General features: G+C 41.9%; 1 long non-coding RNA gene across 1 annotated transcript; it reads right to left on the bottom strand.

The window, feature by feature from the left end:
- Positions 1-757: 757 nt before the first annotated feature.
- LOC143441314 (uncharacterized) lies at positions 758-18,601 on the bottom strand. Its single transcript, XR_013108607.1, has 3 exons — positions 17,914-18,601; positions 2,786-2,965; positions 758-2,677 (listed from the first exon to the last, which is right to left on the bottom strand). It is a non-coding gene; the product is annotated as an uncharacterized LOC143441314 (long non-coding RNA).
- Positions 18,602-25,848: the final 7,247 nt, after the last annotated feature.

Below are 25,848 nucleotides of genomic sequence, written 5' to 3'. Positions count from 1 at the left end.
AATATACCATGCCTCCATAAAGAAAAAAATGCACACAGAATCTTCACAAGCATATAACTACTGTTTATAACAGACTTAGCCTCTTTCCCAGCCATGATGCCTGACTTGTTTCAATATGATGTTAAACATTCCTGATTAATTTACTTTTGAGCATCCTACCCAAAAATTGCCATTGGAACCCTAGAGCAACGGGATGATAAATACGATTTGTACTTCCTGTCACTGTTTTTTTTTTCTTCAAATATACGTTCTTAAAATCACCTTAGTAGAAGTTTAGGACATGCCTAGTAGCAGCTGTTAGCTCCTTTGTGAACTTGCTGAATGACGTGGAAAAGTATGAGCCAGCTTGGTGTGGAAGAAACCATTGATGTCGTTATCTCGACATCACCAAATATCAGGGGGATTGCGTTTTTCTTTTACTGATGGCAGTCCACAAGAAGTTCTAGAAAGTGGTTATAAATTCTAACCATGAAGTTTAGTCTTGGTTGTCGGCATCTGGAATTAACTAAAATCACAGGCTGCTAAGTAATTTCTGTGAGGGGTTCTATTATTTGAAGCAGGATGATCCACCCTAAATGTGGGTGGCACCTTCTGGTGGCAGCCCAGATTCAAGGAACAGAAGAAGGAAACTTTCTTTTCTGTCTGCTTGCCCTCATCCTCACTGGCACATCATTTAATCCTGTTGCTGTGACGGTCTTTCACCAATACTAGAGCCAACTTCTCTGGGATTCCAATAAAGACTGAAGACCAGCAGCTCTCCAGGAATCCTCCAGGGTTTATTTAGCAGCAGATTGGGACTGATGAGACAAACAGCCTCATGGAGTAAACAACTACCAGGTTCTTTTACTCTCCAGTGCAAGGAAGCCACTGTTAGACTACACAGAATACATTCGCAAGACAATCCAGTAATTCCCTTTAATATAGACCCATTCTATCAGTTATGTTCGAGAAGTCTGACCAATGTAGTCATCATGGGTGCAGAAAAAAAAATAACCACTTAGTTTCTATACAACCTGGCGACAGAAACTATTTTGCCCATTTTTTTTTCCCCTAAAACTATAGAAAATCAACTTGAGGTTCAGAGAGGCCAATGATTTCTTCAAGATCATGTCATGTGCAACAGAGACAGTTCCAAGGTACAAGTTTTCCTCTTGGCAATTTGACGGTAAAAAGTGTTTAATTTCTAATTTTTCTGGAATTGTGATATCTAGAGAGAATCCAGAAGCATGACCCCAACTTGTCTGTTTTGGTTCAGAGACTTGCATCTGGTTCCAGGCTGCCCCTACAGCACATTCCAGGATGGTTGCTGTGCCCGGAGGATTTACTCCCTTCAGCCTGCCCCACCCCACATACACCCCAGTGGCACCCTTCAGCCTCGGTTAAAAGTAGGCAGTGACAGTTATGGGGATGACAGACATGTCTAATTCAGCTTCAAATGCCTCTTTACAGAGCACAGTCTCAAGCATACTTGTGATAAATGGTCACATCCCAGACATCAGTACGGGGACCTTTGTTTTAGAAAAATGTGTTTTAAAAAGAAGTGAACGGAGTGAACAGCCAGTACAGTTGGAGAAGTGGGGTCAGATCTGAAGGTCCAAGTGGACAGAGAGCTGGGTTGGCTGCATACCAGAAATCGAATCAGAACCAATCCAAACCAGAGCTCTGAGTTCCCCACAGCTCAGACTGACTGCTCAGGACTTAGATTCGCAGGGAGGAGAAGGCAGTGGGAGGTGCTTAGGGTAAGCTGTGAGCACATCCAGAGAAGGTTTATCAAACAGCTTCTGGTTCTTCTGTTATCTCCAAGCAAGGCGGTTGCATGTTTGCAATGATCCATCTTTCACGTCTCCATCTCTCCACATGTGAAATTAACTTAGAGAGAACACAATGAACTGCCATGAGGAATTTGTCACAACTAGATTTCATGTCCACCTCAGTTATCAACATGTCCCAACAGCGCACAATGCAGACATCTCCGTTAGGCTTTAGGGTTCTGTTAATAATCTCTTACTGTGACAGTCATTAAAATTTTTCATTGAAGGATAAATAGAATTTAATACACAGCTAAAGTGTTACATGGGAGGAAACACCTCATATTTATCTAAAGGAAGACATGTCAGCCATCCTTGTTAAGTCTTAGTATAACAGCATGCATCATCTCCGGGATAGCTAGAGTTTACAGTCAGTTGAAGGCAAGAACGGTTGGCTAAGAGCTTCCGTGTACCCCGTAGGTGTCTTGCCAGGCTCCTCTGGGCCTACGGAACTTCTCCCCGGTGCACATGGAAAGCACCAGGGAACAGATGCATTCCAGTTTGTGACAGGAGAACAGCCTGCAGATTCCGCCTACTCCCTCCAGTCCATCTGGGAGGTGGGTGAGACCCAGAGCCCACAGAGAGGGGGCTCTCCTGGGAATCCCTTGGGGTACCATGGCTATTGGTGCTCTATTTTCAGTAGATGGCACTGTGTCTATGGAGATAAGCCTAGGGGAGCCGAGATGGGAAATCTAATTGTTTCTGGAGAAAGCCCATTCTGTGTGAGAACGCACGGTGTTTCTTCCTCGGCTACATGATAACACAAATTCTATTCAGCATTCATGTTAGCATCCCCTTTGAAGCTCGAGGAACTCTGTGATTTATTATGCTGCCTCAAACTCGGGGTTGTGGTTGCGCCCAGGGCCATCCTATGAGGAATCGAATTGGGATAAGAATAAATCATTCTGAATGTTCATGTACTTTATCACCAGCACATACTTCAGCATCTGTACTCCATCTGTGCCCTGGATCCCCACCTGGAGCAATGGCGTTCCCTCTCGATGCCAGGCAGGAAGGCTCTGCACCCAGTAGTCCAGACTCTATAGTCATGTGGCAGACAGAGCATCCCCTGCAGAGCACTGGTTCTCGGTTCCATACAGCAGGCACTGTCATCTGTCTGCCATTGTTTCTTCCTTACTTTACTGGTCCTTCTTTTTCTGAGTATTTGCAGAAAAATAAACTCCAGTTACAAGGAGTTTAGACCAAGGTTATTTTTTAATTGGGATGAGAAAGTTTCGCCTTGTTATTCAGAAAATGACTTGTAAACCCAGACTAGAGGCTTGAGTTAGGTGTGAACCAAGCAAAATGCTACAGAACACATACTCTTTTCTCTATAATCTTACAATGAAGACTGTGTTCCCACTTTACAGATGAGGGGGAAAAAACCAGAAATAATCTATCTAATATTAGCTTATCTGTTTGCTAGGCATATAATAGTTTTGTTTTGCTGTTGGGTTGGTTGGTTTGGTTTCTCTGATACAGGGTTTCTCTGTGTAGTCCTGAAGCTTGCCATGTAGACCAGTTGGCCTTGAACTCCAAGAGCTGTGCCTGTCTCTGTCTATGGAGTGCTGGGATTTAGATGCATTCACCACTACATCTGGGTTTGTATGATGGTGTTCTAACCCGAGAAAGCTGCCACAGATGCCTGGGAAAGGGACACACATATGCCCTTTGCTCAGAAGGTTTCCATTTCTGTCCCCTAGACATCCATCACTTTCTGGATATGACACTATAACAGTCATCCTGTGACAATGACAAAGGAGACAGCTGAGGAGCACAAGAGAAAAATCTGAGGAATACAGGGCAGGAAAGTGGGAGGGGCTTCTTTAGTTAACTTCTGAACCTCAGGTATGTGTTCTAAACTTGCTGAAATATGCCTTTTATTATCTGTAACCAAAAATTGCCCAAAAAATACAACTAACATATTCCCTAGCCATGAGTGACTAGAAGAAAGATAAGACCCTTAGCTGGAAGCAGCCATCCATAGGCTGATTGCCATTAAGATCCATCACCACCACTACCACCATCCCATGGCACCTATATGAGGTCATGCTTATGAAGCCAGACTTTTTCCTGGTTGTCTAAGTAAGACATCATTTCTCCAGTTGCCTCAGAAACCACATTGCATCATTTCTCTTTTGTCTCTTCAATGTTTTCTGTGTGAGCTAGCACCCGTTAAACACTAAGCTTTTCCTATTAAATGTTAACAAAGCATCCCTTGTTAACTGTGATCTGCATTGGCTTGGATGGTATTCCATTGTTTGTGTAGCAGGATTGTGGGAGGTCCTTGGGTCAACAGAAGGGGATTCTTGAGATAGAAAGTGGAAAAGCTGGAGGAGTTGAATATCTTAACTGATCCAACATAGTAAACTACCAGTTCAGTGACAATGTACACAAGACAACCTTCTACTCAACTTCTGGACTGATAGTCAGACAGACAGACAGATACATGCATACATTATATATATATATATATATAATGATATATATATATATATATATATATATCACACACACACACAAAGGGGCCCCTTCATTTGGCCCCTTTCAAATAGCACACAAAATATCTGTTACGGCCAACTCTAACTGCAAAACTACTACAGGATCTCTGGTTTGGTTCATGAACAAAGACAACAAACAATATAAGTGAGTTCCTGAGACATACTTACATGGGAAATAATTAAGACACTAAAGATAGCTACAACTATTTAAATAAAATTGAATGTTTCTAGAAAAATGGACACCAGGTAGATTCAAGAATAAATGTAACAGTTATAACCATGAACTAATAAACTAAAATTGATAGTTTTATGATGTAGACATGGGGAAGGATTGCTTATATAGGTCTTCAGAAGCATAAACTATAACCAAAGATGATTTTAAAAAAAAGTAGGTCAGTTTCATTCTATGTGAACTGAGGCTTTCTACTGAGTAAAGCATAATTTGACAAAGTTAAGAGCTAGATATGGTGGTTCACATGAGAAGGGGGTACCACAGGCTCATGTTTAAATATTTGGTCCCCAGTTGTTGGAACTCTTTGAGAAGGATTAGGAGGTGTGGCTTTAAGACTCTGGCATTGGTCAAGGACAAGGAAATAGGCTTTAGGCAGTACTCTGAAGTTAGGCTAGAACAAAGAAGTAATTTCAGGTAGAAATCTAAATTGTAGGCTAGAATAAAGAGGTCACTGTAGGCAGGAATCTGAATCTTAGGCTAGCAAAAAGAAGTAATTTCAGACAGGAATCTATATTTTAGGCTAGAACAAGAAAATAGGCTTCAGACATGAAAATAACCTTGGGATAGGACAGGGAAGTAGGCTCAGATACTTTGGTCATCCTGATAATTTTTAGAAACAGTTATCATGGGAGTGTTCACGTAATTTGGTTTAATGCCTTGCTTGTTCTTTGACAATTTGTGTTTTTTTTGTCTTGCTTGTTCCTTAACTATTTGCATCTAGTGTATTGCTAGACCCTCAACCTAGAACTGACCTTAATACATGCATGTAATTAAAATGGTATCAAAGCAAAAAGGAGGAGCGGGGATGGGATAGGGGGTTCTAGGGAGGAGAAATGGGGAAAGAGGATGGCATCTGTATTGTAAATAAGTAAAATATCCAATTTCAAAAAAGAAGGCGTGGCCTTGCTAAAGAGCGTGTGGCTTTGAGGCTTCTAAAGCCCATCCCATTCTCCACTAGCTCTCTGCCCCTTGCTTGTAGATTAGATGTAAGCTTTCAGCTACTGTTCTAGCAGCATGTCTGCCTGCCAGCTGCCACGTTCCCCACCATGATGGTCATGAACTCACCCTGTGAAAAGATAAACACAGCAAAAAGATCTTTCTTCTATAAGTTGCCTTGGCCATAAGTCATCTCTTCACAACAACTGATAAATAAAGCAAACACCTGTAACTCTTGCTTTAATTACTTTTCTCCTGCTGTGACAAAGCACCACTCTTGTTTTCCCGTTTCATAGCAGGCCTCTCGTTTTTTTCTCTTCCTGGTGCTCTCTTTCTCCTGAAACTGTACATTTCCTATGTATTTTTGGCCTACTTATTTTATTTTCATTGCAGATCTGCATAAGAGTGTTTACTAATAACCAAATGACAGAGTCAATATTAGTCAATATGTTTAAAAATCTCCTCTGCCAACAAAATTAGTCCCAAATTTTTCAATTTAGTCTTAAGGAAGATTCTTGGGATGAGGACAAAAAAGCAACCACGTTACATTCTTTGCCAATTTGTTTCTAGCCTCGTTGCTAGTATTGTTCCCTTTTGCAACGTCTCAAGCTGGGCCTCCATAGTTCTTATTGCTTTCAGTAGTACTGTCTTCTAAGCACCTAGTAGGGTAAGCCCATTAACCTCCACTTATAGTGTTCAACCACGTTCCTAGTCCACCATCCCTAAGTCACATTCTTTCAAATAACAGGATAGTTAGGCCAGTCACAACAATAGCCCTTTCCCTGGTATCAGTTTTTGTCTGTGAAGAGCCATAACAAGGCAACTTATACAAAAAGAGTTTATTGGAGCTCACAGTTTCACAGAGTGAGTCCATGATCCTCATGGTGGTGATCACAGCAGCAGGCAAGCAGGCATGGTGCTGAAGACCTAACTGGGGATGATATGAGCTTCAGAAACCCTATTCCAACAAAGCCATAATCCCTCATCCTTCTCAAAGAGTAATATCAACTAGGGATATCAAGTATTGAAACTTATGAGACTATGGGGGGCTATGCTTATTAAAACTATCAGAATGGATGACCAAAGATTAATATCCAATGCAGATAACAATTTATGTATAAAGTTTAAAGGCAAGGGAAGGAGCCATAGCTCATTAGTTAAGGACATTTATTGCTTTTCCAAAAGACCCACGTTTTGTACCCAGTACCTACGTTAGGTGTTTTATAACCATTTGTAAGCTCTGGGTCTCCTCAGGCACCCAAACACATGTAGGATACACTCAAGCAAAAAATAAAACTAAGTATCTTTAAAATGTAAAGACAACAGGCTAAATGAAAATATGGACAACAGGTATGGTCACATCAGGTGGAGTGTGAGACCAGGGGAAGAGAGCATCAGTGGTATGATACGACCTGTGGACCCAGTGGCCTTGGGTCCACTGATGTCCCTCTGCTTCAGTGTTATTGGATACAGTGTTATTCAAAACTCTTTCTCACAGCGAAAAAGGACATAAGTCCCCAGATAGCAATGGTTCTAAGGCCACACAGATAGGAGGAGCAAACTTGCCCCAGAATATGTGTTCATTCTCACTGAGTGCCTCTAAATTTTCCAGGTAAGAAGTGACTCAAGGTCATTTGCCACTAAATCATTTTCTTGAGGATGGTACAATAACAGGTCCTTAGCACTGTGTCAGTTGCTGGCTGGTTAGATATTTGATGACAGCAACATCTAAATCAACCTCAATGAGTAGAACTCATGTTACTTGGGCCAATGTACAGTGCCATCTCCTCTACTGTGGCCATCCATTTATTTACCTACAGAACAGGGCTGAGTTTGCTTCTGACACAGATCTGGTGGGGGGAGGGGAGAGGGAGTCAGAATCTTAAGGACTCCTTTTTACTCATGTGCTAGATCTTACCATGAGGTCTATTGCCACATTGTATTTTCTTGTCATGGATAATCTAGCAGCACAGGACTGCAGTCTGCTGAGCTACATGCACTGTCACTTACAATGAGGGCTCCCTCTGCAGTTGACGCTCTGTGCCTCCTTGTCAGGTATCCTCACATAACGAGATTTTGCTCACTTCCTTTCCATGCTCATTGCCTAGCTGCCTTCTTCTTCGATGCTTCCAGTGCTTCTCTTTCATAACCTTTGTCCCTGAGGTTGGGTTTATTCTAATATCAAGCTACAAAGTACACAGCTGGGTGAATCTCCCTAAACTGTCTATTAGGAGAAATTTCCAAACACATAATAGACTGTTCTGTAAGGCAAGCTTGGATATCTTGCTCTCCTATCAGGCAGTAATGAGATTCTCTCCACGATCCTGAGATGGAAGTGCAACTACACAGAGCCCAGGCCTGGGGGTCTGGACCATATGCCATTTTACTATGATTTTATTTTTGTCTTTCTTATGCTTAGAGCTCACACTTTGCTTTTCTGGTAATAACCTCCCGTAGGTCTCAAGAACCTGAGAAAGCAGGTTCTACATGAACTTAGCCCATAGTGGCAGTTCTAAAAGAGTAGTCACTTCATAATATGTAGTCAGAACTTTCATGTCTTCCATTGCCCAGCTGCACGCCAACAATTTAGGGATGTACTTCAGAGTCTTATGAGCTTGCAATGCTATCCACCCAGTGAGCCTTCTCATGCCAGCCACTGCCACATTGTATCTCCCAGTCATTACTATCTCTAGTGGCCTAGGACTTCAGGGTCCCATGACTTAAGCAGTGAAGCTATGAGCACTGTAGCCAGAGTTTGCTGAGAGCTCTCCTGTGTTCCAGACCTTGCCGATATCAAAAACATGTCTTGGCACCTGGTATATAGGCTACAGAATATTCCCAACACAGACTGAAGTACATAGAATTGGTGCCAGACATAGGACTTCCTATGTGTATTAGTTAGGGTTTTACTGCTGTGAACAGATACCACGACCAAGGCAACTCTTATAAAGCTAACATTTAATTGGGGCTGGCTTACAGGTTCAGAGGTTGAGTCCATTATCATCAAGGCAAGAACATGGCAGCATTCAGGCAGTCATGGTGCAGGAGGAGCTGAGAGTTCTACATCTTCATCTGAAGGCTGCTAGCAGAATACTGGCTCCCAGACAGCTAGGATGAGGGTCTTAAAGCCCACACCCACAGTGATACACCTACTTCAACGGGGCCACACCTACTCCAACAGAAACACACCTTCTAAAAGTGCCACTACGGTAACAGAAAAACTAGAGGCAGTGATTTCTCTTATACTTTTAAGGTACACCCTGGCACACTATGACTGCAGAAATCTTAAAACAGCAAAGAAGTGGTTGGAACTCTAGCATCTTTAGTCTTTTAGAGTCTTGCTTCATCTCTGCTGGCACATATGTATCTTTGTAAGCTTTCTAGTGCACTAGTCACTTCTTATTCATTAGCCCAATTACAGAATATCATTGATGTAATCGATCATTGTGAGGTCCTGTGGGATGTGCAGATGGCTCAGAACTCTTTGGATTAAACCATCTCAGGGTGGGCACGAGACTTAGCATAGCTTTGAGACAAAGGTGTGTTTCATCCCCTGTTCATGCAAACTCTTCCTAATCATGTGTTATGGCCAGAGCATGACTGATTTTGCCAAATGAGTAGCTCAGACCACATATTGAAACCATATTAATTTAGTGAAGACATTAATCATATCTAACACTGTGGCTATAGGTCAGGCCCCTGATTACCAATGGTTCTCTGTTAGTCATTAGAATCATATCTAAAGGGCTTCTGTGCCACAACTGTCAAGGTACAAAGAATAAGAGACTGAAGTTTCAGCTCTAAATGAAACATTTGTATCGCATACCTACCTCAAAAGCTTGAGGATCACTGTAGAAGAGAAGGCAGAATGATTGTAAGAGCCAGAGGTGATGGAAACACCTAAGAAACAGTATTTCCTTCCTTCCTTCCTTCCTTCCTTCCTTCCTTCCTTCCTTCCTTCCTTCCTTCCTTCCTTTTGTTTTGTTTGTTTTTTGATATAAGGTTTCTCTGTGTAGCTTTGGCTGTACTGGAACTCACTATGTAGACCAGGCTGGCCCCAAATTTACAAAGATCCACCTGCCTCTGCTTCCTGAGTGCTGGGATTAAAGGTCTCTACCACCTCAACCCAGCTGAAACTGCTTTCTTAATAAAACATGGCAGTTGTACATATGAATTCACAACAGTTGTGTAAGCATGCACAAGACCTGTGTGTACAAGCTCTAGCCAGACAAAATTTCTCACGGAGAAGAGAAGTGAATATAAATTCTCATCCCTAGCTAAGGAGCTATCGACAATCAATAGCTTCAGGGAAAGTGAGAATCAGGTTTTCTTTAAGAGTATAGTCTCTGGTAGGTTGGCCATACTCCAGTGGAAAGCCACACATTCAAGAAAATTTGGACAGCACAAATTCAACTTGATGAGTTTTTAAAAAGAAAGGGAAAACACAAAAGTAGGTGCATAGAGAAGAAGAAGCAATTTGGGAGGAGTTGGGGGAAGAAGTTAGACATGATAAAAAAAAAAACATGGTATGAAATTCTCAAATGATTTATTTCTTTAAAAACAAGAAAAAGAATATACACACAAACCTGTAAGTGCAGTGAAGTACACCTAAAAAGTTTTTAGAAGAAAATGCCAGACTTTTAACACCGATGAAGTCTAGGAAAGGCATAGCAGTAGGAGGGTACCCCAACAATAAGTGTTCCCAATGTGGAGCAAGGACCGTGCCTAAATTGTATTTGCAAATACATTTCTACTATTTAAAAGTATTAGAAAAAGGAAACAGGGCTGCTGGGTCGAGGCATGAATTGTAAGGAAGAAAGGGGCATCAGCGTTGCTCTTCTTTCTCTTGGAGTCTGGCTTCACTTGACCCATCCCAAGGAGAAAGAAGAAATCCATGAAGACTACCAAGCACTTATACTGCTAGATTCTCTCTCACCCATGAGAAGGTGGCAGGAGGGAAGGAGGCTTTAGCATTGGGGTCAACCTCAGTAGCACCTTTACAGCTTTGGGAGCTGCAGCTATGGTTCCAGGAACTTGTCTCCAATGGGTTAAAGTGGCAGTCTGTGAGTGACATGAGGAGCAGGTGACAATACACAGCTTTTGGAAACAGTAGTGAAGTAGGAAAGAGTTGAATATTTTCTACAAATCATATTAAGTTTCTCTTTGCTCTAGCAGTTGGTTGTCTGAGGGTTCAATACATCTGACCAAGTTATTCAGGGTAAATAGTGTTCACATCATACTAACTGTACCATTGTCTTTCTATCACCTTCATTGTGTGGGAATAATATCTTCTTTTGTCTCATTTAAATACATATATGTGTGTGTGTGTATGTGTATATGATGTGTATATGTGTATATGTATATATATATGTATATGTTATATATGTGTATATGTGTATATATGTACATGCACACACATATATGTATATATATGTACATACACACACATATATATGTGTATATATATATATATATATATATATATATATATATATATATAATATTGTATTGTCACCCAGATTGTATTCTGCAGCTCAGAATCCTCCTTGCCTGCTTTCTGTAAAGACACTTCTCAAAAAGGCATGGTGTAAGTTAAGCATCATGTAATCCTAACAGTCCAGGGGGTGAGAGAGAAGGATTGCCAGTTCATGGACAATTGGGGCTATATAGCAAGACATTCTCTTAAGAAAGATAGACAGATAGATAGACAGATAGCTGTCCTCACTATCTGATCCTTATGGTCTCTGAAGACACGAGTAAGCCATGGACCACTCCATGCAATTGATTTCTCAGCAATGAACAGGAATCTGCTTAACTGTGTAGGACTCAAGTGACCAGTCAGATTGCAGCAATGACAGTGAGTAAACCTGACTGATGATGTATTAATTTTCCAGGACTACACTCCTTACTTCACGTGTAGCATCTTGTCTGATTCTCAGTACAAGCTTTTGAGGTGGACTTATTCATTCGGGCTCCTTGGTTGCATCGTACACAAACAAACTGAAGAGATTTATTGGAAGGCACCTGGGCTGACTCACCAATCAGAAGAGCTGTGCAGACAGTGCCAGGGAGGGTAAGAGGAGGTCAGCCTCTGAGAAGCACAGCGGCAGCCCTAGGTGCTTTTCTAGGTCTATGGCACATGCTGCCATCTTTGGATAACTATGGAAACTAGCCTTCCACAGATTCGAGGCGTCTTTCGTTGTCTTAACTAGTAGGTTTGCTCAGATGGATACCTATCCTCTACCAGGGAAACAGGTGCAAATTACTTGAATAAATGAGGAAGAAAAATGCAGTGAGGAAGATGAGGATTACTTTCTAAGTGATAATGATACTTACTGTCCTCATTTTATAGATAGAACAATTGGGCTTTGAAGAATTTACAGCTTAGCAAGCTCTTAGCTTTTTATCTGAGCCCAGTCTCGCCCACCCTGGAGCCTGCATGCTTCGCCAGTGCTCTCACCTCTCTGTCTGCTTTGATCATAGAAAAGATTACGAAGCAGTTCTAGCATGAAGTTACGAGAAAGAGCAGGGATCCTGAGAAGAGTCGTGAGACCGGCACGTTCATTTATACAGTGGGAACTGCTCGTTCTGAGCAGAGCTGAGCACTAAACACTGGACATGGAAGGTTCAACAAGAACTACAGCCTTCATGGCCTTCATGCCATCACAAGAAGTAAACTGGAAACAAGCTAACACCCGTCGTTATTAAATCAAGGAAACAAACTGAGAGGTGAGCTTCCCCCAACCTAGATCCTACAGTATCAGGACTTTAGCCTTTGTCTTGATCTCTACATTCTGTGTTCTTCTGTGTTAGTTCCATTTTTGGGCACACAGCCTCTGTTCATGAAACAGCAGCCCCAGGCTGCACCATACTGACTCTTTTCCTCTCACTTATGATGATTCTTTAAAAGGAACCTGGCCGGTTCTTCCTTGCCAGTTGCTGTGTTCAGGGAAAGTGTTCTCAGGCTTTGCATGGATCTCTTGGTTCCTGTGTTCAATGAAGCCACATGATTGACAGGCACACTAGGATCATAGAGTGGGCTAAGGCTATCTCCTCTAAATAAAAGTGCTGTTCCAGACAGAGGTGGGGGAAACCTGACAGGCAGGTACGCTTTTAGATGACACACCACAGCACTGTTTTCTGATTGCATGACTTAGAGAATCCATCCTCCTACAAGTTTTTCTTCTCTCTGCTAGCCAGAAGTGTGCAAGCTGAGGTTCGGTCTAGAGGAGAAAGTAAGAAGCCTGGGGAAAACACTTTCTATAAGTCATTATACAAAAAAGTCTGAGGCTCCATCTCCTAATCTAATAAAATTTTGAACCTCAGCGAATAGAAATGTTTCTGCCTGATTCTTATACACATTATATATATATATTTTTTTTGATCAATACTGGAGTTTATAGAATGAAAGCAATTTCAGAACACTGATGCAAATAGGTTTTGAGGTGGCAGAAGTAAGCCAGTCTTGTGGTCTGTAAATTGGTAATAAGATACTCACTAACCTCACTGTGTTTTTTTCTGAAGCTTAAAAGAGATGATAGAAGTAAAGTCTGTAGCAAGTCATTACTAGTCGTGCCTGCCTGATGTCTCACTTTTCCTCTAGCTGCGTCTGTGGAATTAGGATGAAGAGCTAGAAATTAGGACAAGACAGCTTTGGGCTTCTGTGAAGACTTTTCTAATGGTTTAAGACGATTCACAGTTCCCCGAGATCTCCCTGGCAGGACCAAATACCTGAGCCACTCCAGGATCTCTGTGATGGAGATAGGAATGTCATAGAGGCACTAAGGAGATCACACAGGGTAACCTCCTAACCTCTGGAGGACTGGTGTCCTTGAAGGAAGAGAGCAGAGGCTTGCTCTCTCGGTGGGAGGACAGGGGAATGGCAGGCAGCTTGCAAGGCGGCAGGAGGAGCTTCACCATCCACTTACCCGTGGGAATCCTGCTCTTAAACTTCTCAGGCTCCACAACTACAAGAGAAAACATTTCTGCCACTGATGCTCCCAGACCATGCTATTAGGTAATGGTGGCTTCGGCAGAAAGAACTCCTCCTTTCACGGTAGCCATTAAAACAGGCTAACGGCCGGCCGTCTCTCTTAAATACAGACTTTTTATAGGAGGATAAAGAAAACTACGTCTAAATCAGGACACCCCAAACTTCAAGTCACCTGAGGTGTTTACAGGTATAAATGCAGAATAAAACAATAATCTCTTGCCTAAACTCTCTCTCAGAGCAATGGATCTGGTTCCCCAGCATGTTCTTTTAAAAAGTTGTGTACCAGGTTTAAAATCATGGCCAAGGTAAAGTTGAGAGTCACTCCCTTGGAAGACTGAGGCCCCTCTATTGCTCCGTTATTAAGAATTTATGACTTTCTATCTGATGACATAAGAAGGGAGCATGCAGTCTTCTTGTCAACTTACTAGATTGAGAAGACACCTTCAGATTTGGTAAAGCATCTTTCTGTATGTGTCTGTGAGGATGTTTCCAGAAACAATTAGCAAGTGAGTGAGTGTCAAATCTGAGGGGAAACACCTGTCTTGAGTGTAAGCAGCCCTGGACTAATAGTCTGGTGGACAGGATGGGACAAAAAGCAGAAAAAGGAGCAAATTCACAAACAAGCTTGGCTTCCACTCAGTTAGCTGTGGTTTTTGCTGCCATCTCTAAAGAATGCCAAAGTCTAGATTCTTTGACTGTGGACTCACCGCAGCGACTCTCCAGAGAGCTCCTAGGCTTTCAGTCTTAGCCTGGCTTGTGTAATTAGCCTCCATGGTTCTGAGGCTTCTAGCCTCATTTTGGACTGAGTGGCTACTGGTTTCCCCAGATCTATTGCCTACGGATGACCACTGAGGGACTACTCAGCCTCTGGTTGTGAAAGACAACCTAATAAATCCTTTCTTATAATTATATGTGCTTTATTGGTTTTTTTGTGCCTCTGTAGAACCCTGACTAAGACAGGGAGTGTATGTCATGAGCCCACTCTTGAAAGTATGAAAGAGGGGGTATACACCATAAAGAGTCAAGTTCCCACGATTCGTTAAGCTAGCTAATCCCATCGCTCTCACATCTCTTCTGACATGTGACCTTTGGAATCCTAGAACAATCGCAAACCACATTTAGTTGTGTTGTGGATATCAGTTATATCTGCTGACCCACTGACCCACTGTCATGGCTTAAAACCCTAACTGTCAAGGCAATAATATTTAGAAATGGGGCCTTTGGGAGATAATTTGATTTAGAGGTTGTTACCAGCATGGGGAAGTGCTTCATGGGATTATGCCCTTATGAAAATCAGGAGAGGCACCAGAGCTCTCTCAGCCTTGAGGATACAGCACCCTGATAACTGTCTGTAAGCCAGAAGAAAGCGTGCAGCAGCACTCAGCTGGGCTGGTATCTTCTGAGCTTTGAAGTTGCACAACCAAAGAGGAAAATCTTTAAGCCACTCCGCCTGTGGAATATTGTTGTGGTAGTTCTCAAGCAGACAAAATCAGCCAGCAAAGTTCCCCCTTTGTTTGAGAAGTAGCTTTTCTTCTCGGAGACTTCCCCTTCAGATTCTAGGTAGTTGTAATAGGGCTGTCAATCACGTCTGCCTGCACCCCATATCACCTAAACTAAACCAATTAAACTAGTCTTTCTAGAGAGAAGGGCACCACGAGCCGGAAGGGATTATTTCATGATATGACCAAAGAAAGAGCTGTACATTTTTTAAAAGATCCTACAGCCTCCACCTTCTTTTGCTCAAGGCCTGGCTTTCGTGTTTTGTCTAATTCTGTGAGCTCTATAGTTTCCTTCCAATAAATCCCCCTTTCTGCCCAGCTGAGTCAGAGCTTCCTTGAGCTGCTTGCACAACTCACTCAGAAATTGGTACCTGGAAGTGGGCACTCCAAGCTGAGGACGTAGCAAAAATAGACAGGTGCAAGGCAACAAGAAGTGTACGTTTCAGCTGAGTAGCCTGAAGCCAGATGCTTTTCTAGAGAGTTTGGGGTTTTTCACTGTATTTTCCTTGTTTTGTTCAACATAGTCCTGATTCATATAAACTACTTATGCAAATACAAGGTTGTACACAGGTAAGCTGTTCTCTTTCCTAGGAGTCATTACTGGATTGATGGGTTGAGGTTCCTCTTGGGTCCGTGCCTAGGAGCATTTTTTTTTAACCCATTAGAGTAGCCTCAGCGAACGTCAATACCTGGCTGCAAACCAAAGCTTTTGTTTGTACAGCCCTCCTGCCAATAAATGAGAACTGGAAATTTAGGGTGGAGGAAAGTACCCTTACCCAACCCCTCCTCTTTGCAAGACCATTGTGCCAGAGTCTGTAGAACTTAAAAGGAGAGAGTGCAGAAGGCAAGCATAATAACAGTAGTGATTACCGTTTATTAAGCCTTTACTACATGCCAGACATCGGGCTATTATGTCATTGAATCCTAGAAAAGCAATAGTATTATGTTTGCTTTTGCTTTATTTTGTTCCTGAAGTTGAGCTGCAGGCACAGAACTGAATTGATTCAATCAGTCATTCTTCTCTGTCACCGGAATGATATAATCATCTGTCTAGACATGACCCCTATTCTTTTTAATCTTTATCCTTTATTCCCAAGCGTGGCTACTGTGTCCTTCTGGTCTATTTTCCATAGATGTACAGATCCATAAAACTATGTAGTGCAGGGTCTGCTTTGAAAGCATGTGTAAATGCATCATGCACTTCTCACTATACAGTTTGCCTTTCTTGTTTCATCAGAAGGCTCTTCTGAGGTCTGTCCATAATGATCTATGGAGAGCCAGTCTCTTCAGTTTAAGCCACTCTCCTGCACACTGCACGTCGGTTATTATACTCACTTGCTTATTGTCTTCTGATGGACATCTGCACTACTAGTTTTCTCTTAATGAAAAAGTGTTTGCTAGAATGGTGAATGATTGGATGCAGACTTTCAGTGCACCGTTCAAGGGTCTGTCCAAGATTTACCTGGGATTCTTGAATCTTAGGCAATACGTATTTTCAATTTTAATAAATTCTTCCAAATTGCTCTTCAATGCAGTTTTCCCAACTCATGATTCCATCCACAGTATACAAGAGTTTTTAAAATAGACGCTATTACCTCTGTTTTGCAAATAAACCGGCTCAGGAAATACACATATGCTTGATGTTAACCACCACTGCTGCAAGTAACTTCAGAGCTACAGTATACAGTTGCAAATACAAGCAAAGCAGCTGCCAGTAGCTTCTGCCATATAAGCCTTCCCCATTTCACTAGCCCATAGGAGGAGGAGGCTTCCCAGAGAAGGCAAGCAGCTCAACTGGGCCACTCACAATAGTTGAACATCTTTGCTTTCCACCCAGTCACCCAAGGCAGAGACCTGTGAAGTATATTAATACTTCCATCCTCTTCCCATACAATAGCCCTTGTGTGTGTCTGCCTTTCTACAGCTCCATTAAAACCCTGATCAAAAACTGTCAGTGAAGTGTTTACCTGTGGCCTCACCTATGGACACCTGGGACTGTGCTCAAATGCAGACTCTGTGGCTCTATCCAAGGCTCTGCTACACAGAATCTGCATTTTAACAATGTCCCCAGAAATTCACAGAATTTGAGAACTTCTTGCTTTGACTTTTGACAGAGCTTAATCAACTGGTTTCCCTGGATCTGTCCCTTGCACTTTGGAGGACAACTTGCCTGGATTTGTTGGATCCAGGGATTAATTTCAGGTCATCAGGCCTGTGTGTGTGTGAGCATCATTTCAAAGGGCCAGCCCCAAACCCTTTTTCTTCTAAATAACTCTCTCTCTCTCTCTCTCTCTCTCTCTCTCTCTCTCTCTCTCTCTCTCTCTCTCTTTGTGTGTGTGTGTGTAAGAGAGAGAGAAAGAGAAAGAGAGAGAAAGAGTCAGACACAGAGGCACACACAGAGAGACACAGAGATACAGAAAGAGAGAGGGAGGGAGACAGAGATAGAGAGAGGGTGGGAGGGAGAGAGAGGGAAGGGAGAGAGACAGAAAGACAGAGAAAGAGATCAACTTATGCCAGTTGACTCTCTCCTACCATGAGGGGTTTGGGAATTTAATTCCTGTCCTCAGACTTGGAGGCAGAACATTTACTCCTTGAGCCATCCTCTATCTCTCTGGCCCTGAAATTCTTTAGGTTACAAACCTCTGAAATGACTGCCATCATTAAAGACCCCAGAAAGTGATTCTTACGTTCTCCAGCTGCCAGGCTCAGACCCATTCTGCTGTCCTCCCTAGCCTTGGTAGGCACCTTCTAATTCCTGAGCCAGGCTAGGTTTTCCCCAGGGCCTTTTGGCTTCTTCTTTCTTCTTCCCATTAGGAATTAGGGAAGGAGATCAGACACTCTCTTGTTAAGCTTTTTCAATTGGAGAACACTGTGCTCCTTCTAAAGTGTCTCACAGCTGTCTTTCAAGAATAACTTGTATCTCTTTATTCAATATCAGTCTTACCAGGTGATCCAGAGGGTTCAGATGTGACATCTGGACTGGGCTGTTACCTCCTCCTGCACCCAACACAGTGACGGATACACAGTGACGTTCAGTACCTGCTGATTTAATGACGATGAATGTTGTCCTGGTTCAGAGTTCAAGTTCAACTGAAACCAAGAATCTAAAAATATTACAGAACTACAATCAACTATAATGTGACCACCAGCAAATGAATCCGGACAGAAATGTCCAGCTCTGACAGCTGTAATCTTTGTATATGCCCACGCTCCCTGGGTGACAGTAAACATTCTACGCCCTTCTGCACAATATACTCCCAAACCAAACTGTCCTCTAGAAAGACTTTTTTTTTTTTTGTGCTCTTTGTTTTCTGGGCAAGAAAAGTCTGGAGGTGGAGGAGTGAGGCTTCTTGATACAATTGTCTTCCCTTTCAAATGCTAAAAAGGGCTTTGCTCCTGGGTTAGCTCAATCAGAGAGTTGTGGCAGTCTGGAAGAGATCCATTCTCCTTCCATTTTGCATCCCATCTTTTACAGGCTAAGGGGTCACTTTGCAATGGATAGAAAGCCAGAGCTGTGTAGCCAAATAGGTCAACACTGCACACCAAGCATCTCCCCCGAGTTAGCCAAATTTGGGGGAGGGATTCCCCCCAACTGAAACAGAATTGAATATAGCAAATTTTATAGTCCTAAAGCTAGCCAGGGTCCCTGGCATTTTGGCATTGGCTACACAGGGGTGGGGTGGAGGGGTGGGGTTAAGGTGGATGGTGGGGAGTGAGACTGATGCATCCTAGAGGTTGAGTTGCTGGAGATGGTGTGCTATCTTTGACTCCCTGCAGAATCTGAGTTAGAACAGGGGTGACTTTTTTCTTTTCTTTTTCTTTTTTTTCTGTTTTTTGGGTTTTTGTTTATTTGTTTTGTTTTGTTTCTGGTTTTGGTGGGTCTCCAAGTTAAAGAACAACATAGAATTATAAATAATGTCTAGCATTAGGCTTTGGGACACTCTAGTGAAGCTGATCGTGTACCTTAGCTATGTGATATCCATATCTATGTACTCTTAACCAAAGGCACTGGAAAAGCAGAGGCTTCAGAATCCTCAGACATGTAACTTATCACCTAAAGCTTTAATTGGGTGATTTGTAAAATGGGATATTTAATCCTCCCCCCCACACACACACACACATAAAGTCAAATGCATGAGACAATGGCAGAGACGGGAGTACTGTGTGTGTGTAGGTCAGTGGGAATGCTGTACACATCTGTCCTAAAAGTTAACTGAGCAGCTCTGGGCTAGCTTCCTTTAGTGCTTACCTTTGCTGTTCTGGGCTTCTTGTAGATGCTTCTGCAATTCCAATTTTGGAATGTTTATTCTTACTTAGAAACTTAAAGAAGAGTTCCATGTGGGTCCTAGAGCTTGCAAGTGTAGTGTCAGCTACTCCATCTGGAGGCTGAATTAGAGATGTGTTATACTACACTTTCAAGGTCAGCCTGGGGGAAAAAAAGCAAAACCATTGCAAAAGGAAGGAAGGAAGGAAGGAAGGAAGGAAGGAAGGAAGAAAGAAAGAAAGGAAGGAAGGAAGAAACTGTAAGTGGCTGCTAACATCAGTATTTTAAGACAAACTTAATACATTAAAAATTTTTTTGTTTTATTTATTTTCTTGGGGGTTTTCCCTTGATTTACATCCATTCCCCTTTTATCAAGTGTAGATTTTTTTTCTCATACAATATAATCAATACAGGTTCCTCATCTCCCATTCCTCCCAGTTGCTCTCCACCTCTTCTCCCATTTGGATCTACTCTCTTTCTGTCTCTCATTAAAAAAGAACAGGCTTCTAGGAGATAACAACCAAATATAAGAAAATAAAATATAAGAAAGTAAAACAAAATCATCTCATCAAAGTTGTACAAAGCAAGCCAACAGAAAAATAAAAGAGCCCCAAGAAAAGGCATAAGCATCAGAGACTGACTTGTTTACCTATTCAGGAGTCCCATCAAAGCACAAAACTGAAGCGGCAAGACATATGCACAGGACTTGTCACAGACCTGTTCACCTGGTATCCTCTGTCTCCATACTACTGTGGTCAGGAGCATTTGAATTTAGCCTAGGTCTCTAGGCTTTCTAAACTTTCGTTCTTGGTCACCCAAGCAGTGTTGGGTATGGATTCCCTCTCGTGGAGTGGACCTTAAATCAAATCAGACATCAGTTAGTCACTCCCACAAGCTTTCTGCCACCATTGCTCTGGCATATATTGCACGCAGAACAGATCATAGGTCAAAGGTTCTATGGTTGGGCTGGTGCTTGCTTTTCTCTTTTGGTGACTTTTCAGAGTACTTTTCTGTGTCGCAGACACTAGAACAAGGGGGTGAAAATTCTATGTTGGCATGAGCTTGAGCTTTCCGCATCCAATGAGCTTCGTGGGTGTTGTCTTCAGCAGTGGGGGCTTGCTGTCAGTTTGTGGAGAGCAACTTATTATCTTGGCAATAGCCTGGGTTGTTTGGGATTAGTTAATTTCACGGACTTGAGGAGAAAGACCACCAAGCCAACTTATGGCCAAATTAATTAAAGCAAGCTTTTTTATTCATATCTCTCCCTAAGGTGGGGCTCAAGAGATCAACATTGAACAGAGATAAGGGTTTCTGTGGTTTTAGGAGTAGGAGGTTTCCAAATAGGGGGAGGGGGGGCTTGGTAAGCGGATGGGCGTGGTTACAGAAGCAGAACATAAGCGTAACACCGAAGCCATAACAACCCCCTGAAACAAAGACATGGTTGCAAGGTAGACATTTATGCAAGGTAGTCATAAAAATGTTTTAAAACAAAGGCTTGGTTGTCATTTTCTGGAACAGGCAGTACAGAACCATTTGTTGTTAAGGTTACAAGAGGAGCATAGCCCAATACTTGAAACAGATTTATTTATAAAGAGAAATGAATCTAGTTTGTTTTTTACTATAAGAGAGCTTTAGAGCCCAAGATGGAGACAGGTTGGTTTATCAATGTTCATGGGATCCCTTTGACCAACAACTGAATGAAACCCAGTCCCAGCACTAGAAGCTTCATTTGGTGGTAAGAAATGCCAGTAGGAGTTCTATCTCCCTTGTTATTTGGAGACTTCATTACGATCACCTTTGTATATTATAGGAAATTTTACTGCACTACTCAAATGCTTTTTAATTCCAGCTGTCTCTCTCCTCATTCCCTCCCTCAATTCCATCTCTCCTCCCCCTTCCCACGTGATCCTCTGATTACTGACCCTCCTGCCCCCAGTCCACTTATAAAATCTATTCTATTTCCACTTCCCAGGGAGATTCATGTGCCTCCGTCCATTCCATTCCTTTCTTTATGCTTAACATTTCTAGGTCTACAGGTTGTAGCTTGGTTACCATTTATTTAATGTCTAATATTCATATATATAAGCAAACACATACCATAGTTAACTTTCTGGGTCTGGGTTGCCTCACTCACAGTGATTCTATCTGGTTCCATCAATTTGCCTGCAAATTTCCTGTTTTGAGTTTTTAAAGAGCAGTGTAATACTTCCTTGTGTAAATGTACTACATATTTATCCATTTTTTTTTTTGCTGAGGACCATCTAAGTTGTTTCCAATTTCTGACTATTATGAATAGATCAGAAATGACCATGGTTGAGCAAGTTTCTCTGTGGTAGGATGAAGCATCCTTTGGGCAGATGCCTTACAGTGTTCTTGCTGGATCTTAAGGTAGATTGAGTCCCATCTTTCTGAGTAACACCATACTGATTTCCATAGTGGCAGTACTAGTTTTCATTCCCACCAGCAATGGGGAGTGTTCCTTTGCTCCACATCCTCGGCAACATGAGCTGTCACTTGTGTCTTTGATCTTAGCCATTCTGACAGGTGTAAGACAGTATCTCAAAGTTGTTTTGATTTCCATTTCCCTGATGGCTAAAGATGCTGAACACTTCTTTAAGGGTTCTTGGCCATTTGAGTTTTCTCTATTGAGAATTCTCTGTTTAGATCTGTACTCCAGTTTTTAATTGGGTTATTTGGTTTTTTGATACTAGGTTTCTTGAATTCTTTAGACATCTTGGATATTAGACCTCTATGGGATGTTAAGTTGGTAAAAAAAAAAAAAAAAAAAAAAAAAAAAAAAATCTTTTCCCATTCTAGGCTGCTGCTTTATCTGAATGAGAGTGTCCTTTGTCTTCCAGAAGCTTTTCAGTTTTATGAGGTCCCAGTTATTAATTGTTGATCTTAGTACCTGTGCTATTGGTGTCCTGTTCAGAAAGTTGTCTTCTGTGCTCATGCCTTCAAGGCTACTCCCCACTTTCTCTTCTGTCAAGTTCAGTGTGCCTGGTTTTATGCTGAAGTCTTTGATCCATTTGGACATGAATTTTGTATAGGGTGGTAGGTATGGATCTATATGTACTCTTCTACATTCAGAGATTCCGTTGATTTACTTTTTAAACCTGTCTAAGACTGCTTTTTATTCTCCTCGTTGGTCCATTTAATTTGATTTGATATTGAATTTTCTACTGGTGTGCAAAAGGAAGTGCAAGGGTCAGTTTGTGAGGTGTGGGGTATGCCCTGAGCTAACAGTAAGTCAGAATCTCACCAGTAAACCCACGGATGAGTGGGAAAGGAAGGAAGAACAGGGACTAAGGGTGTGTAGCTCTTGGCTGAGGAGTGCTGGGCTTAGTTGGGAGACATCTGACCACGGAATGTTGAGCTCTCCTTCCAGGTTTGAGAGCAGCAGTGTCTAACCCACAGCTACATTCACTTGAACTTCCCACAGCTCAACTTGGCTCATCTATAAAACTGGGATATTTATAGGACTTTCCTGAGTTTCACTGTGAGCGGTAAATGAGAAACACCTCTCAAAGAGCTAAGACCAGGGTAAGCCCTCGGTCAATGTTAGTTACTACTAAGAGCTCCCCATGTGAAGTTCATAGTGAGTTTTATATGTGGCATCTCATGTTCATGGGGCTTTAAATGACCTAAGATGGAGAACTGAGGGCAGGGAAGAAGCTAGTTTTATATGCTCCATATACTGCTTTTACTAAACCCAAAGACTTGTAAGATAAGTGTCCATGTCTACAGAATCAACCATAAGGGGAAAAAAGTGTCTCAGACACTAAATGTAATAGTAATCTTTTCAATATAATAGAGATTGCATATGCCCCCCTCCTGGTTCTTACTAGTGTATCATCCAGTAGAGGATGTACCCATGTTACCTTTGCTTGTTTATAGTGACAAGGACTGAACACAGATGTATGCCTGTTAATCTCAAGCTCTACCATCAAACCCCGCCCTCATCCCTCAATCCACTAGCACTGCAGTATTAGCTGGACTACATAGCAATATCAGCTATGACGTTTGTGATGTAGTTTCCATTGGTATTACCTTATGATGTGATCTAGATATTTAACACATCAAGCTGAGACGGTCACCCTACCCCCAACTAAAGAAAACCACCTGGCAACTGCATCGTGGTGTTCAATTGTATCTAATCCAAGTTTTGAGCAGACATACTTTGTAGAACACCTTACAGAGAGGCTAGGGGGACCTGCTTTTGGGAATCTCCTTGTCTGAAATATAGTAAAAGTAGAGAAGGCAACGCCCCATCATTTGGTGCGAAGGACCCCAGTGCCGATACAGCGTCAGCACAAGTAGCTATGAATCATCACGGTGACTCCTCTATGATAAAGTGATGTTGTTACCAACACTGTCCTTAGTTATGTTGCTAATTGTTGTTGCTTGGGATTTTAAGATCTGTTTTGTTTTTAATTATGTGTTTATAGGAGAGGTGGGGTATATGTGCAGGAGCCCAGGTGCTTAAGGAGGTCAGAGATATCAGATTCCCCTGGAGCTAGGGTGACAGGTAATTATGAGTCATACAGTAGGTGCTGGGAACCGAACTCATCTGCAGGAGTATGTGCTCTTAACCAATGAGCCATGCCTCAGGACATAGAAGATAGGATAGTATAAGCTGGACAAATCACAGAAAGGATACATGTGTGTGCATGCATGTGTGTCTATGTATGAGTGCATGTGTGTGTGTGTGTGTGTGTGTGTTGAAAGTCTAGAAGGAGATTTAGATGTGTTTACAAATGGTAGGGATTCTGTAATTACTCCTACATTCATGAGTTTTGAAACTATTTTTAATTAGATGTGTTTGTTTGTTTGTATGGGCGAGGCACACAAGCATAACATGGAGTGCACGTGGATAGAGGGCAACTTCTTGACACTGGTTCTTTTCTATCAGGTGGGTGCCAAAGATTGAACTCAGGTTATCAGGCTTGGCATCAAGCCTTTATCCACTGAAGCATCTTTTTGGCCATTTGAGATATTTTCATAATAAACATATATGTTAAATGATATTATTTTGGTAAGTTTCTGTAAAAATAACAAAAAAATCCCTGGACTAGAGAGGTTTTTGTTTTTCTTTTCAAAAATTGTAGCTTTGCCAAGTTGTATTTATTTTAAACAAACACATCCTATTCTTGCCCCAGAACTCATCACTAATACACTGCAGAGCCACTTGGAAACCCAGAGATTCACTACTCCAAACATCTAGGAGTTGATTCAGGCAATGGTGGGCTCATGCCTATAATCTCAGCACTTGTGGGAGCTGAGGCAGGAGGATTGCTGTGAGTACAAAGTCAGCGTCAACTGCAAAGTGAGACCCTGCCTCACAAATAACAACAGCTTTTGTGGTCTGGCCTGGAGGTATTACTTGGTGGTAGACCATATGCTATTATACTGTCTCCAACACTAACATTGTTTCTAATTTAAACCTTTTTAAAAAATGTAAACCAATTTTCAGTTTTTGCTGGTTTAGTTTTGATAGATCTTTATGCTCATAAAGGAAGAATTTCAGGGACTGGAAAGATGGCTCAGCAGTTAAGAGCACTGACTGTTCTTCCAGAGGTCCTGAGTTCAATTCCCAGCAACCACATGGTGGCTCACAGCCATCTGTAATGGGATCCGATGCCCTCTTCTGGTGTGTCTGGAGACAGCTACAGTGTGTACTCATGCATAAATTAAGTAAATAATTCTTAATTTTTTTAAAAAAAGGGAAGAAATGCCTGCTTTAATGGAAAAGTAACCAATTTCACAGCATTGATTAGCAAGATGTGTGATCAAAAGGAACCCAGTGTGTACAGAGAACCAATAGGTTCCTCAAATCAAAATAAATCTGAGTAATCTGCTGTTCCTCATGAAAGGTTAAGGGTCAAGAACAAGTTATCTTTAGGGAGTTATCATTTCACCGGGGTCTCCTCCACTCCTATGGTACCCAGTCTGTCCTCTCATCTCTGAGACTGATGACATGTGTTCCGCTTCATCTTTAGACTACATCTTCTTCATCAGGCTTTTCCTTGAAGCACTCTATCTTCTAGTTCTCTCAAGTCTGCTATCACCCCTGCACAGAGTTTCTGCATGCTTCCCCCTGATCTGCCCCTGCTCATTAATGGAAAGCTTTGCAGGGGCTTGTTAGTTCTAACTTGACCTTTCTTAGAACTTCAACTCTTCATGCCCAAAGCCAAGGGATCTTCTGTTTGTTTAGTTTCAGTAAAATATAATGCTTCAGAGGCTGGGGAGATGGCTCAGCAGTCAAAAGCACTGGCTGTTCTTCCAGAGGTCCTGAGTTCAATTCCCAGCAACCACATGGTGGCTCACAACCATCTGTAATGGGATCTGATGCCTTCTTCTGACATGCAAGTGTATGTGCAGATAGAGCATTCCTATACATAAAATAAATAAATATATATGTATGTACATATACATATATATATACAATTCACACACACACACACACACACACACACACACACACACACACACACACACACATATGTATAATTTCTTCTTGGTCAACCACAGCCAGACAACCTGTCATTTTTTAAACATCTCCCTTCTCTGAGCTCAACAGTCATGTACTTAGATTTCTATTGCTTGCTTTCCTTA

The sequence above is a fragment of the Arvicanthis niloticus genome, chromosome 2 (assembly GCF_011762505.2).
Source record: "Arvicanthis niloticus isolate mArvNil1 chromosome 2, mArvNil1.pat.X, whole genome shotgun sequence".
NCBI classification, from domain to species: domain Eukaryota; kingdom Metazoa; phylum Chordata; class Mammalia; order Rodentia; family Muridae; genus Arvicanthis; species Arvicanthis niloticus.
This window is presented reverse-complemented; position numbering and strand designations above follow the sequence as displayed.